At 39.7% G+C, this 12267-nt stretch overlaps 1 pseudogene; it reads right to left on the reverse strand.

Annotated features, from left to right (window-relative positions):
• Positions 1-6349: 6349 nt before the first annotated feature.
• Positions 6350-8382, reverse strand: LOC141511845 (ferroportin-like; annotated as a pseudogene).
• Between the last annotated feature and the right edge of the window lie 3885 nt (positions 8383-12267).

A 12267-nucleotide genomic window follows, 5' to 3' on the forward strand; every position in this document is an offset into this window, starting at 1 on the left:
CTCTACAATCTGATGGTAAAGGACTAAAGCATTAGATGAAACCTCAGTTCATTCATTCAGTTTGCTAACAACAATACAATTTTAAATTCCCAAAAGTTTAACTTGAATTTGTTCTTATACAATAGTTTTAGATTACTTTGTATAGATAATGCCAACCTCATAAAGTACCATTCACATCTCAAAACTTAATTTAAGAGAATACTTAAAGTCCTAGAGTTTCATTAATTAAAATAGGTTGGATACAATTGTTATCAATATTAGGTTTAACATTAAAACAAAAGAGCACACAGGTGAGCATATTTCATGAACGTATTTATTACAATGCTTCTAAATTATACACAATACACAACTATATACATACTTTCAAATGTAGACAAATGGGGACTCAGCTTTCCTAAGTCAGAGAGCCAGGAGTATCTCATTTGATGATTGAACTGAGTTTTTTTTTTTAAGGTTTGTCAGGAAATGTTTATTTCTTTTTTGGAGGAGGGGACACTAAGGTTCTTTTTACTGTTTTTTGAATTTACATAATTTTTCCCCTAATCTTGCTTCCCTCTCCCCACTCCCCACAGAAGGCAGTCTGTTAGTCTTTACAGTTTCCATGGTATACATTGATCTAAATTGAATGTGTTGAGAGAGAAATCATATCCTTAAGGAAAAAGTAAAATATAAGAGATAGCAAAATTACATAAGATAAAGGTTGTTTTTTTTTAAATTGAAGGTAATAATCTTTGATCTTTGTTCAAACTCCCCAATTCTTTCTCTGGATACAGATGGTATTCTCCATTGCAGACACCCCAAAATTGTCCCTGATTGTTGCACTGATGGAATGAGTGAGCCCATCAAGGTTGATCATCATTCCTATATTGCTGTTAGGGTGTACAATGTTCTTCTGGTTCTGCTCATCTCGCCCATGCAAGTCTTTCTAGGCTTCTCTGAAATCCCATCCCTTCTGGTTTCTAATAGAACAATAGTGTTCCATGTGAGGAATGTAGGGTGTTGGTCTTCACAGGGTGTGGAGGGGGAGCCCTTAGGGAATCCATTACAAAGGGAGAATGGCCCAGCCAATCCCAAGGCTGGAAGAGTTTTCCCTAATCCCATTCCAGGGATAGCAAACCCCAAACCTAGAGATCTTGATCTATTGCTACTGAGTTTGCTCAATTAGGTAATTGAATATTAACCCACACACCCCCTGTGAAGATTGGGGTTCTTTAGTGTTATAAATGAATGAAAAGAAAAACCTGCTAGAGTGAGAGAAAATTGTACATTTTATCATTTTATTCATGAACCTTGCAAGATATACCTTACAAGATATGGGTACCTCACCTAGGCATGAGACATGAATTAGTCTTGGAACTTCAGGTAATTTATGGTCTTCAGAAACTCTTTCCCCTCCCTCTTGGATGTTCATAGAGTTTGAGTTACAATCTAAGAGGTCCGCCCATTCCATGACATGCCCCTAATTTGACCCCCCCACACATCATAGGATGCATGATATGCAGGGGGTGTGTGGGTTAATATTCAATTACCTAATTGAGCAAACTCAGTAGCAATAGGTCAGGATCTCTAGGTTTGGGGTTTGGTATCCCTGGAATGGGATTAGGAAGACTCTTCCAGTCTTGTGATTGGCTGGGCCATTCCCCCTTTGTAATGCATTCCCTAAGGGCTCCCCTCCACACCCAGTGAAGACCAACACCCTACATTTCTCTCATTTAGCATATCATGCCTCAGATGATGTGGGGAGGATCAAATTAGGGGCATGTCATGAAATGGGTGGACCTCTTAGATTGTCACTCAAACTCTGAGAGCCTATGAACATCCAAGAGGGAGGGGAAAGAGTTTCTGAAGACCATAAATTACCTGAAGTTCCAAGACTAATTCATGTCTCACACCTAGGAGTGTACCTTGTAAGATGTACCTTGCAAAGGTTCGTGAATAAAATAATAAAATGTACAATTTTCTCTCACTTTAGCAGGTTTTTCTTTTCATTCATTTGCAACATCCAGATGGGAGCAGCCTCAGCTCTTTCCCCTCCTTCAGCTTCCAGTTTCCAGTTTCCAGTCTACCTGACCTTGGCTATTGATGGGTCAAACTTTTGCTGGCATGACAATCATCTTCCACAGGAAAGGGTATGTTGGACTTAAAGGTCATGCACCTAGGAACAGGAAAGACTAGCACATAGCTTGCCATTGGAAGATACCTAGAGGCAGGTGTTGGATCCCTTTCCAAGTGCCACCTTGTCCAACCCACTACAGAAGCGCATTTAAGCAGGAATGGAGGAGAAGCTGGCTCTTCTTCTTCACCTTACCTTCACCCTGTTAGGAAAGTTATCTCTCCTTTCTCTGTCTCTCCATCTCTCTCTGTTTCTCTCTCTCTCTGTCTGTCTCTGTCTCTGTCTGTGTCTCTCTCTCCCTAAACCATGTGCTTCCAGCCTAGTCAGCTGGAGTTCCACAGAGTTCCACGGGCCTCTAGCAGCTTGGCTGGACTAAGTCATCCCTCATGGTTGTCTCTCCTTTCCCTCTCACATTCAGCTCAGCCAAGTCTTCCTGGCTATTTTCCTTTTTCACATTCTTTTCCCCTCAGGCATCTGGCCTAGTCCTTTGCTCCTAACCTGTCCTCAAACTGCTTACTGACTCTCCTGGAGGAGAAAAGCTTTTAAGTCTGTAAACTCTGCAGGGTAATATAGTAAACTCTGAGCAGTTAAAAAATAATGAGCGTAGACAAGCCTTAAAACTTCCTGAGAGACTGTGATAAATGGCTAGTGAAATTAAAATTAAAAATTTTTTTTTAAATTAAGATAACTTTTTTACATTTCTTTTTTATTTTTTCCTTTAATTTGTTTACACATTACTAAAATATTCTTGTTTGAGTAAACACAATACCCCTCCCCCACAAAACATAAAACTTCATGAGAAATAAAGTAAAAGAAAGAAAAAAATGTGTTTCAGTCTGTGTTCTGGTACAATCAGCTCTGTCTTGGGTGGATCACATTCTTTATCACAAGTCCATCATAATTAAGATAGCTTGATGGCACACCTCTCTCAAGGTGGGAGAGGGATGAGGAAATCCCAAAATGTTAGGTCTTTTATGCACTTTGAAAGGCTTTGTTCCTGCCTATTTATGCTAGTCATTGGCTGGGGTCACAATCTCATTGATAAATTGGTCCTCATATGTTTCCCACCCCCAAAGTGTTATTACACTTTGATACCTTATTCTCCTCTCTAAGCAACCTATCCCCAGAATTTCACCAACTCTTGCTGTAACTCAGATTAAGCATTGCCAATCATTAAAAAATTACCCTTACAATCCATTACACTGGAGCTTCACTCAGAATCCTTGTGATTTCTTTTGAAGCTGCCCAGGACCAGTTCCTGGTCACAACTCCCTGCTCCTTGCTACCTACCCTTAGTAACCCCCTAACTTTGGTGCCCTATATCCTTTCAATGTGTCTTATGGAAACCCTTTTCTATTGTTTACAAATTTTCTTCAAATGATTTTTGTATCTATTTATAATTGTTATAAATAAACCTCATGGGGTGGCTAGGTAGCTCAGTGGATAGAGCATCAGCCCTGGAGTCAGGAGTACCTGAGTTCAAATCTGCCCTCAGAAACTTAATAATTACCTAGCTGTGTGGCCTTGGGCAAGCCACTTAACCCCATTTGCCTTGCAAAAACCTTAAAAAAAAAAGAAATTAACCTCATAATCCCTTTTTCCAAAGTGGAATCACCTGGCTCCTAATAATGAAACCTAGCTTGGGATAACAGAAAGATTCTTTATTTAACATTCCCTGCAGGAAATGGGCACTCATTCTAGTGAGGAAAACCATGAATAATGTCAATGTCCAGTCTTATAAATGGTTTCAATGCCTTTCCCCTCCCTTCTAAGTCATGATAGGTCAATCAATCTAAGTGATATGCTCACCCCATATCACTCCTTAATATGTTCCCCCTCTGGTCTTACAATGTATGTTATGCTGATGAGCCTCAATCATGGAGGGGGGGTAAAGTTAATATGCATAATGTTTATTAAGCATGCATACTTGTGAAAGGTCAGAGACCTGAGGTCAACCCCAACCAAACTGAGCTGGCTTCAGCCTAATCTTAGCAGACTGGGCTAGGAGACTACTCCAGTTCAGTGATTGGTTGGGCTCATTTCTTTTTTCTTTCTTTTTATCTTATTTCCACATTTCTGCATTTAGACTTATGTCTTTTTGTCTAATCAATAACCCAGAGACTTTGTATTGGTTTGACATGTACCTGTGAAATTCTAATAGCATCCTCTCACATCCTGTGGAAAGCAAACACTCAATGATTTCTCACAATAATAATGCACATCTATATCCTTCCCCCATAGAATATAAATTCCTTGAGGGCAGGTACTATTTCTATTCTTTCTTTCTTTCTTTTCTTTCTTTCTTCAGTTCCCAGTGCCTATGTCAAAGAGTAGGGATCTACAAATGTTTGTTAAATTGAATTGAAATCTAATAACTGAAGAGATGGAAACAAAGTAAATACCCATCAATTGGGGAAAGGACAAAGAAACTGTGGTACATGAATATAATGGAATATTATTGTGCTGTAAAAAATGATGTGTGTGACGAATACAAAAAAGTATGGAGAGATTTCTATGAACTGAAACAGAAAGAAATCAGCAGAACCAAGAAAGTAAGATATCTGTAATTATAATATAAATAGAAAGAACTACATTTCAAAAAATCAAAAGGAAATTGACAGTTACAAAGCTCAAGTAAGACTAAAATGAGTCTTTTTTTAAAATATAGAAATGTTTATAATAGTTTTTTACAACAAAGTAAATCACATGGTCATATTGTAGGAAAAAGAAAAAAGGAAAAGATTAAATATTAACACATACATACACACCTAAAGAAGAAAGTGCTCATAGCAACATATTGCAGTCTCCATAAAATTGCATCAATGTCTAATGCCAAAATATCAATTTGGTGCTGACAAATTCAGTAATGACTGGTAAACCTTAGAAAGCAAAATGCAAAAGTTTCTTTTTTTTTTAAGTTATTTAGCTGGAACACATTTATGAACCCATTCTTACTATACAACAACCATAATATAGCTTCTGGTTACAAAAAAGTAGAGAAACAATTACTCCACCAAAGGTCAGTTTAAAAGCAATCCAGATTATGGGGCAGTTAGGTGAAACATTGAATAGCACAATGGCCCTAGAGACAGGAGGACCTGAGTGCAAATATGATCCAGACCCTTGATACTTACTAGCTGTGTGACCTTGAACGAGTCCCTTAATCCGATTGCCCCACCCCCAAAATCAAAAACAAAAATTTTTTGAGTTCCCTCATAATCCAGGAATAGGAATTGATTTAATTCAGGTTCAGGAGTAAAATTCAGAAATGTCCTCTCAGGTTCTCTTCTAGCTCCTAGTTTATATAATGCAATTATTGTCATAGGAAAATTACTTTCAACATGTCTTTACATAAAGATGGTTATAATGCTGCTTAAAACTATTTCTGCAGCTTATGTGCTAACTTGTTTTTTTTTAAGATTTTTCAAGGCAATGTGGCTTGCCCAAGGCCACACAGCTAGGTAATTATTAAGTGTCTGAGGCCAGATTTGAATTCAGGTACTACTGACTACAAGGCCAGTGCTCTATCCACTGTGCCACCTAGCCATTCCGTGTGCTAACTTGTTATATGAAGTGAGATGTATGTGTAATATATTTTTCTCTACTCTGTACTATGTGGTAATAATGGAATAAATGTTCTCTTCCAAGTTCAACCAAATTATCCAAGGCAAGAAAATACTAGATGAATCTCAAAATTTTCCACATATCCATCAAACCCTCACCAATAGGATAATACTGAATCCAGGTTAATAAACTCCAGTTTTCATGGTTGGAGAAGAAATGATTTTCATAATTTAATAATTTACTTAAATGATGGGGATAAGATATAAGGAACAGGAGGCCAACCTGACTCAAAAAGAATGAGCAAAACTTCCATTTTAAAAGGCAAGCAATGCTTCTGAATTCTAGAGCATTCAGATAGATGGATGGACAATGGACACCTATCAAGGGGTAACATATTTAAGAATGACTTTCTGTACTGGGGCAAAATGGGAACATCAGTATTACCAAAATATTCTTCATATTTCAGTTGATGGGGCCTTATTTTTTAATCCCTAGATATAAAAGGACTCCTTAATTCATATTTACCTATTTTTACTTTCTTTGAAGCTTTCCCCTTGCAGAATAACTCTCACAAAGTCAAAAAACCCATCTTGACCATTTATGGGTACCCTGAAGTAAGGACTGGTGCTATTACAATTTACTAACAGGGATAGCAGCAGTTAACTAATTGTGTTATGCAACAGACATATTACTGAATGCTTCATTGGAGATTGTCAGAACAACAAAGACCTTATTTCCAAAAGTTTTCTGAGCTTATGGGAAATTCATCATGTGACCCATTATCACAAAAGAAATGACGTCAACACAAGTAAACCAAAAGCTTCAAGACTGGAGGCCAAGAGGAAATGCACAAAATCTAGAGGACAGTTCCTAGAATTCTGCCCACCATTTATAATGTCTCATTCTGACTCTTTTGTATCTCAGTCAAATCAAAAGCCAAAGACCAATGCTAGTAGCATTGACTCCTACAAACAGCAAACCATCAGAGATTAGGGGCACAGGCTTTGGACTCACCTCTATGTGTCATTTAGTAGCATAATGTTGGGAACTTTGTGTATGGGAACATTATAAATTGTCTTCACCTGGTGTCTCTGAACATCAGAGCCTTGTACCACGGGAATGGGAATGGATTAGGGACTGGAAAGGTATTTAAGCACTTTTATTCTGGTAATTAAATACTTAAGAGATCTTGATGGAATACTTGTCTCCTTCGTAATCCTTGTCTCCTGCGCCTCCAATGCTCCCCTGGGGAAGATAAGGGAGTCCAGAAGTGGGAGTCCACATAAGAGTCCAGGAAAGAGACTCTACAGGATAAGAGTCATTTAGTAAGTTGTACATTCCAGTTGTGAAGAAAGTTTCAGGTCCTTGTTTTGGTACTATTGGGGACAATTCCTTACTTTGAATTAAGCTAGTATGGCCTCCAGGGATGAAAACAGAGATCACAGAGAAGATCAAGCAGACCAGGGTTATTCCTGTTTGAACCAAGTCATACTTTTACTGTAATCTGGTGAAAGCTACCATTCCCAAAATAGTAGTGATGACTGAGGCTGCCATGAGAAGACTGAACACTGAGCCACCCTGGACCCTGAGTGTATACAAAACCAGTAGTGATACAGTCAAAGCCGAGGACAGTCATATAGAGGAAAGAAAGAGCCACACCAGCAAGAAATACTCGTTGGTTATAGTATGACATCCATCTATCATAGAAATTACAGAAATAATCTGCATTCTGGAAAACAGAGCCAGGCTTTTATTTATTCTCAATTGATACTTTTTTTTTTAGGTTTTTGCAAGGCAAACGGGGTTAAGTGGCTTGCCCAAGGCCACACAGCTAGGTAATTATTAAGTGTCTGAGACTGGATTTGAACCCAGGTACTCCTGACTCCAGGGCTGATGCTTTATCCACTGCGCCACCCAGCTTCCCCTCAACTGATACTTCTTAGGATCTTTTTCATTCATCAGATAGGATGCCTCCTGGACTTTTGACTGAATATCTCTCTGTAAATTCAATTGTTTCAGTTCTGATTTATTTATTTTTAGAGAAGTTTTCAAAGTAAGAACTGGGGGTTTCTGGTAAACATTCTAAAGTAAGAAGTATGTCTCACACATGAATACTAAATTTCATCCAGAAATGAACCCACAGTCAATCACTGAAGGAACAAATATCATTAACTGATGACAGTCATGAGAGCTAGACTTAGTTAACTGGTCAATTCTTCATATTATGGCATTCGTATGTGTTAATTTGCTTCTGTAACCTGCAACAACAATCTGGTCTCTCTGAGTTGTGATTCCCATTGCAAGGCTGGCCAAAGGCATTATTTGCGATAAGTAGGATCAGGGTATAAAAGAAAGAAGCCATCCATTGATGCGATTGGAAGATCAACATTATGCAAGAAAAGCAACATTAGGAGGCCTGAAGCATTCTGTGCAAAGTCTGGCCACTTTAAGTCTTGTATTCTTGTCTTCATCTCCATGAAGGCTCACTCCCAGAACCAGAGCAAAGGCTGCCACCAGTAGGTCATAGACAGCAGTGGTTGTTTCCATAGTGCTCAAACAAAAACCAAATACTGTAAAATACCACATTGGTTCTTCCAGGTGGATACAGAATGACCAAGGTGGAGAAGAAATTTTGTAGAAATAACATAGGCTTTAAAGGATCCATTGCATCCTGCCCTAGTGTCCTGGTCATTTTTACTGTCCATGTCATCAGAAGCTCTTTCTTGACTTTTCTTTGTCCTCTGCTGTTGCTTATTGCTACTGCTATCCCTGTTTCAATGTCTTTGTTGTTAACTGGAGTGCAAAAGTTTCAATGTCTTTGTCATTAACTATAGACAATATCACCAAAAAGCAAGGAAACAAAACAAAAGCAATACTCTAGAAAGCTTTTAAAAATGAAAAAATGGGGGGGGGGCAATTTTTCTTTGTTGTCTTTCCAAATTTAGTTACTGTTGTATCTGAAGTTGGACGGTTATAGCTTTATGGCTAGGAAAGGTGGCAGGCAGGCTTTGGACAACAGCCTCCAGCCAAGCTCTCACACCAGTCCTGGGAGATGGAGCTCAGTGGGGCACCTGGACAGCACCCCTGCCCCATTTGAGCTCACCTCCATGAGTGGCCAGTTGTTGGATGCTACCCACTGAACTGCTGGGCATCCCTCTACACCTTCTTCAAGAATCACTTCAAAGGAGGTAGAAATTTCCCTTTTAGCAATAAAAAGCTATCCTGAGACTCCACAACTTGAACCCCACTTGGGACTTGGGAAACCAGGGAAAATGTCATGAGTGGGAATTCCACTTGTTGAGATTTACTCCTGTGCTGAGGAGGAAGGAAGGTGGAGTGGTGGAAGGGAGAAGTGAAAAGCTTACCTGGGGTTTATTATGAGAAGATACCACCCCCCCCCCATTCATTCTTCAAGAAGATGGAAGGTCCTACAGGTGTTACATATGTCACATATTTTCAATTTTTTTTCAATTTATTGATCAGTTATGCCTCTTAAAAAATCCTATCCATTATACAGGATGAATGGCTCTCTGAGAGGGGGAGAAGGAGGCTGCTTGGTATAACTAGGATGATCTATTAAACCAAAGATATCAATAAAAATTTATTTTTAAAAAATAAAACAAAAAGATGGATTATTGATGACTCAATGGAGGGGGTAGTGTAGAGCAAAGTGGAGGTCAGCAAACAGGGACTCTGAATCATGGGAGCAGGAAGGGTTTATTCTGCCCTTTCTAGGTTTTCAGAATCAAGTAATTAAAAGGGGAGAGGTCAAGACACTGGTCAGGAGGTATTGGGGTAGGGACAACATTCATTATCTAGGAAACATCCAGGTGAGAAAACTCCAGCAAAGAAGTTTGGCATCTTTCTGCTTTGAAAGTTGCCATTGGCACAGCCCAGGGTCTCATTGTTCTTTTTTTTTTGCTTTTTTTTTTAGGTTTTTTGCAAGGCAAATGGGGTTAAGTGACTTGCCCAAAGGCACACAGCTAGGTAATTATTAAGTGTCTGAGATTGGATTTGAACCCAGGTACTCCTGACTCCAAGGACAGCGCTTTATCCACTATGCCACCTAGCCGCCCCTCTCATTGTTCTTATGTTAGACTTGAACCCAGTTCTTCTTGGCTCTGAGGCTGACTTTCTAGCTACTGGGTTATGCTGTCTCTCCTCACATAAATAAGACCAGTAACCCTGCACTCCATCACAGACTTATTGGGAGGCTGTGGTCATGAAGCATCTCACTTCAGCACCTCTCTCCTATTGTCCCAGTAGGGACAAGGAAAGGCAGGGATGGTATAAAGTCTCTCCATTATTGTTTGCCTCCCCTGGGCCCCCTCCCACACACTTTAGGAGACCTAGTGGCTGAGAAGCAAGGGAGAGAAGCTTTCAGCATGAAGACTTCTGATTTCAGATCATGGAGAGAGTGATGGGGAGACCATGCTGCTTTTCATCCTCTGCATATTCCCTCCTCCAGGCCTTACTGTGCCTGCTATCCTCTGTGCCTGGAATGTTTTCCTTTCTCTTTTCCACCTTCTGTCTTCTTGAAATCTCAGCTAAAATTCTACCTTTGACAAAAAGTATTTTTTCAATGCTCCTTAATCTTCATGCCTTCCCTCTAAAATGATTCCCAATTAATCTACAAATACTGACTTTAGGCATTCTGATCTTGTCTGATTTTGGAGTTACTCTGAACATGACTAAGCCAGGATATCAAATGTTTGTTCTAATGTTCCCTCCCTGCCTGAAATGTGTGTGTGTGTGTGTGTGTGTGTGTGTGTGTGTGTAGAGAGAGAGAATCAGAGAGACAGAAAGACACACATACAAACACACACACACACAGAGAGAGTTTGCATGTGCATGTTGTCTTTCCCATTAGATTGTGAGCTCCTTCAGAGCAGCGAATGTCTTTTGTGTTTGTTACCCAAGCACTTACTTCAATGCCTTAGATATTGTAGGTCCTAAATAAATATTTGTTGATGACTTAAATCAACTTTCCCCTCCTCCTGGAATTCTTCTAAAGACTAGCTTCAATGCCATCTCTCCTGAGCAGACTTCTTGTGCAGCTCCTCCCAGAGTCCTTTGCCTTTCTGGGAGCCTCTTATACCTTGCTGGGGTTCAGGGAGACTTGGTGACTTCTCAGGCCTTGTCAAAGCTGTGAGCCATATCTTGGCATCTCCCTGGCAGTGAGCACATTGTGGATCAATGGGCAACATTCCTTAAGAGGAAAAGGAGTGAGAGGTGGTCATAGACTCCTTCTGAGGCTGGAGGGGCAGAGAAGGATGGAATAAGTGTCCTTAACTAATTCTAGTCTTCCTTCTGTTTCACAGGCTCCTTGGCTGGATCTTCACCCAGGTCACACCTGCTCACCATCACCCCCTGCCCCTCCCCACCCAGCCTCATTCCAGGGCTCTTCTCTGAGAGAAACAATTATTTCTCACTTTTATTAATAACTAATTATTGAATCAGGACCAAGTTTTTCTCCTTTTCTACTTCCTCATTCAGAAATCAACCACTGTGGGAAATCTTGCTCAAAGACTTACTCAGGCTAATATCTAGTTAGAAAGTACAAGAAATTGTAAGTTAATGGATAGATTCCTGTTCGTTGTTTATTCAAACAAGTCTTGGAAAATGTTGATTCTCTCTTTAGTCAGGGAGGAGATATGGAAATTGTTAGGTCTCTTTGACCAAAACCTGGGTAATCCCACTCACATACTCAAAGACTTTCATTGTACTATAGCCCACCTTCATTATAATATCCATTCTCTCATTAATTATTACCCAATCAGAATTGATTTCCACCCTCTGGAACACCTGTCCTTTCAAAGCTATATATACTGGGAGCCCACTGCCATGAAAAAGTGCCACTGATCTTTTATTAAAATGTTGCCATTACTAAAATGATGAAATTACCCAGAAATTATGTCTCAAACTTTTCAAATGTCCCATTTTCTTCCTCTAGATTATCTTGTTTGGTGATCTCATCAGCTCTCAAGGACTCCCAAGGATCATCTTATCTAGTCTTATTTTCTCTCCTGATTTCCAATCTCAAATCTTCAGCTTCCCATTAGTTATCAAAGATTGGATATCCAGTAACTCAACATGGACAAATTTGAATTCATTATTTTTCTCCCAGAAATCTCCCCTACCATCTAACTTCCACGTTACTTTGAGGGCATCCCCATCTTCCCAGTCACCCAAGCTTGCAGGTAAATGTCATTATTGAATCTTCAGTCTCTCTCATCCCTTACATCCAATCTGTTGCCAAATTCTGTCAATTTTATCTTTGTAACATCTTTCCTATATACCCCCATTTTGGGGCTGAGCCTACCCCCACTCTCGTGTAGGCCCTCATCACCTTGTTCCTAAACTGTTGCACTAGTTACTGGTGGTTGGACTTGTCTCAAGTCTCTCCCTTCTCCAATTCATCCTCCCTTCGGCTGTCCAATTGCTCTAAGATACAAGTCTGATCATATCACTCTTCCTAAATAAACTTTAGAGTCTCTCTGTCCAGGATCAAATATGAAATCCTCTGCCTTTTAAAACTCTTCATAACTTGGGGCAGCTAGGTAGTGCAGTGGATAGAGCACCAGCCCTGG

Source organism: Macrotis lagotis, chromosome 2 (genome assembly GCF_037893015.1).
Source record: "Macrotis lagotis isolate mMagLag1 chromosome 2, bilby.v1.9.chrom.fasta, whole genome shotgun sequence".
Lineage (NCBI taxonomy): Eukaryota > Metazoa > Chordata > Mammalia > Peramelemorphia > Peramelidae > Macrotis > Macrotis lagotis.